At 42.1% G+C, this 4,062-nt stretch overlaps 1 pseudogene; it reads left to right on the top strand.

The window, feature by feature from the left end:
• The first annotated feature begins 1,933 nt into the window (after nt 1-1,933).
• On the top strand, nt 1,934-2,314 carry LOC112445046 (SUZ domain-containing protein 1-like; annotated as a pseudogene).
• The last annotated feature ends 1,748 nt before the right edge of the window (nt 2,315-4,062 follow it).

Genomic DNA, 4,062 nt, shown 5'->3' with positions numbered 1-4,062 from the left:
ATATTTTTCTGACCTTCAGATAGTGTTACCAAGTTGTTCAAATATCCTGACAACTTTTGACATCTTGCCTTCCCCAAATCTAATCCAAATTGATATCTTTTATATACTTGATATCTTTTATTTTTTATATACTTGATATCTTTTATATAGTTTTATATATCTTTTATATACTTTTTTATACTTTATAAAATTGACTTTGGGGTTTCCCAGAGGGCCACTGGAAAATCACAAAGGATTTGTTATTTAGTCTTCTAAAAAGAGGTGCTAAAAATGATTAGCTTTATTTAATATTATATAAATGATTATATAAATTACATGGAAAGTGTTGTCAAAAAATACTTAGCCTTCCCTAGATTAAAGTTGTTTGGGTAAAATACTATTAATATAAATAGTTCAAAAATTATGTAAGTTTCCTAGAGATTTGTCATCGTGCTCACTGTCTCTGATATATTTCTATTTGTGTCATCATGTTGCTTTACCTTATGTTGTGTGTGTGTACATGTTCAGTCACTCAGTCATGTCTGACTCTTTGCAACCCCATGGACTACAGCCCTCCAAGGCCCTCTGTCCATGGGATTTCTCAGGCAAGAAGACTGGAGTGGGGTGCCATCTCCTACTCCAGGGAATCTTCCCGACCCAGGGATCAAACCCACATCTCTTGGATCTCCTGCATTGGCACCTGGGAAAGCCCCTTACCTAATTTTAGGTAGCAACAATACAATTTTATAAATAATACTTTCAATTATTTGAAAAACATTAACTTGGTCACAATTTTACTTTTCAAAATCCGCTAACTGGGGATTGTAAATTTCATTTGGAAGTTTACATCACTCACCTTTTGAGTTTTCTTAATAGATAGATATGTAGGACCTTTTCTTCAGCTCCTAAATCTCATGGTTATAAAATAAATATGTTCTTACTATCATATATGTTTTCTCTCTGGCTTAAAACTTTCCCTTGTAAAAGGGCTGCTGCCACTGTGGTTGCTAAACTTTTATTAGGACAAGTGTTCCACACTGGCTCTGTCAAGTGACTGAAGGGCCCATTTCATGAGTAAAGTCATCCAAGAAATCCAATGAGTTCTTCATTTATCACAAAAATTACACTGTCTTTGTCATCCTCTTACTCATTTGGAATGATAGAGGTAATGGACTATTAAAATAAAAACTTGCTAAACTGATGGAAGAAGTCAATTTCCCATGGCCTAAGGGTTTCACCCTTATCCCTTATTGCTCCCTGGTCCTTTCTGATGGGTCATACCAACTGTTCTCTTATAAAATTATGGGCTAGCCCTTAGAATTCTCTATTCTGTTGGGCTCTTGAAGTCTCTAACTAGGTCAATTCAGACATTCTAAAATTTGGCAAGAAATTTGTTCATTATTCCCAAACTTCTCTTCGGCAAGTTGAAGCTGCTTTTTCTCCATTTCTCCCATGTATACCACTATATAACCTAGAAACTGGAGACTTAATTCTTTCAAGGCAACCAGAAGACTAATCTTGAGTCTTATTGTGTGTGTGTGTGTGTGTGTGTGTGCTATGTCACTTCAGTCGTGTCCAGCTCTTTGCAACTCTATGGACTGTAGCCTGCCAGGCTCCTCTGTCCATGGGGATTCTTCAGGCAAGAATACTGGAGTGGGCTGCCATGCCCTTCTCCAGGGGATCTCCCTGACCCAGGGAACAAACCCATGTCTCTGATGTCTCCTGCATTAGCAGGTGGGTTCTTTACCACTAGTGCCACTTAGGAAGCCCCTTGAGTCTTATTAACAGGGCCCTTTCATCATTCTCTCTACATCATTAACTCTACCACCAAACCCCAGGGAGTCAAATCCTGGATTGGTGTTTCTCAACTGAAAAGATATGAAAACCTACTCTAAATGGAAGTCCATCCCAACTGCAGACTCTAAACTGAAGGTCTTGGAAAGTGGCCAGTAAGATGGAAGATGAGGAAGTTGCTGAGAGCTGGAAGGAGGTGGCAGATGGTGGGGAAGTCCAAATCTTCCAGAGCGCATATTGTGATTCAGGATGACAGCCTTCCCAGGAGCCCCCTCTACAGATCAGCATCCTCAAGAGGCCCAACCGCACTGGTGTGATCAGCAGCCCCAACTCCACCAGCAGGCCAGGCCTAGTGTCAAGTCCCTAGTGCAGCAGGAGGTAGCAGAGCCTGGGCAGCACCAGCCCTGAAGAGGATCAAGAGAAATCTACCCTCAACAGGCCAATCAGGATCTCCCAACCCGAAGACAGCAGGTATCTCAGCAATGTGATCAGATAGCCTTTGGGTCCTGATGGGTCACAAAGCTTCAAACAGCTCAGATAAATGCAGTCAGGAATGGATATTGCTGTCATCACTTCCTGAGTGGGCCATCGGCTGCGGGTCACACTGCTGTGGCAGACAGCTGGACTTGAGCAGAGGGAACGACCTGGCTTACTTGCACTCTGATCCCCTTTGCTCCACACATTGTGACCATGAACCCCATATGCTGTGACTTCCCTCCCCCCTCTTCCCACTGTGATTGGCGCGGCTACACGGGCTTCCCAACTCAATGGGAAGGGAAAGTGTGGGGAGTTAGAGGAGGGTTGGGGGATCCACCAAAGACTCGAGTAGAGAGTCAGACAGTACCACTTGGCTACTTGGGATAAAGTCAGTGCCAGCAATAATAGTTCATCATGCTCATTAACTTGAGATTTCAAAACACAACTGAGAACTCCCATCCACACACCCTCAAGTGCACATCTTCATTATTAAAAAACCAAGTTCCATTTGAAAATATCCTGTTTTTCTCTTTTCTTCTGAATTTTGTTTCTTTACACAAATTTTTAAAAAATAAATTTTATTTATTATTATTTATTTATTGGCTGTGCTGGGCCTTCGAAGCTTCCTCTAGTTGGGGTGAGTGGGGGCTACTCTCTAGTAGTAGTACATGAGCTTCCCACTGTGGTGGTTTCTATTGTTGTGGAGCACAGGCTCTAAGGCCCAAGGGCTTCAGTAGCTGTGGTGCACTGACTCAGTTTGTGGAGCCTGGGCTTAGTTGCTCTGTGGCATGTGGGATCTTCCTGACCATGGATCAAACCCATGTCCCCTGCATTGCAAGACAGATTCTTAATCCCTGGACCACCAGGGAAGTCCCTGTTTATACTAATATTTGATTTACCAAAAAAAGTGCCTGGGGGGTTTTAGCAGTTTAATGAGTTTTTAATTGAGAAAGAATAGTTTGATAGCCTACTTAAAAATGTTTCTGGGCAATTTGCTAGAAACATTAACCAGTGAATAGTTTGGTTGCTGCTGCTGCTAAGTCGCTTCAGTCGTGTCCGACTCTGTGTGACTCCATAGACGGCAGCCCACCAGGCTCTCCCATCCTTGGGATTCTCCAGGCAAGAACACTGGAGTGGGATTCTCCAGGCAAGAACACTGGAGTGGGTGTTCTTGCCTGGAGAATCCCAGGGATGGGAGAGCCTGGTGGGCTGCCGTCTATGGGGTCGTACAGAGTCGGACACGACTGAAGCGACTTAGCAGCAGCAGCAACCAAACTATTCATTGGTTAATGTTTCTAGCAAATTGCCCAGAAACATTTTTAAGTGGGCTATCAAGCTATTCTTTCTCAATTAAAGTTTGGTAGTCTACTTAAAAATGTTTCTGGGCTAGGCATATACCTTGAGGAAACCAAAATCAAAAGAGACACATGTATCCCATTGCTCACTGCTGCACTATTTACAATAGCTAGAACATGGAAGCAACTTAGATGTCCATCGACAGATAAAAGGATAAAGAAGTTGTGGTATATACACAATGGAATATTACTCAGCCATAAAAAAGAATGCCTTTGAGTCAGTTCTGATGAGGTGGATGAACCCAGAACCTATTGTACAGAGTGAAGTGAGTCAGAAAGAGAAAGATAAATACTGTATTCTAACACATATATATAGAATCTAGAAAAATGGTACTGAAGAATTTACTTACAGGGCAACAATGGAGAAACAGACAAAGAGAATAGACTTATGGACATGGGGAGAGGGGAGGAGAGGGTGAGATGTATGGAAAGAGGAACATGGAAACTTATATTAACA

Source organism: Bos taurus, chromosome X (genome assembly GCF_002263795.3).
Source record: "Bos taurus isolate L1 Dominette 01449 registration number 42190680 breed Hereford chromosome X, ARS-UCD2.0, whole genome shotgun sequence".
NCBI lineage: Eukaryota > Metazoa > Chordata > Mammalia > Artiodactyla > Bovidae > Bos > Bos taurus.
The sequence above is the reverse complement of the archived record's forward strand: the minus strand, read 5'-3'. Positions and strand labels throughout refer to the sequence as shown.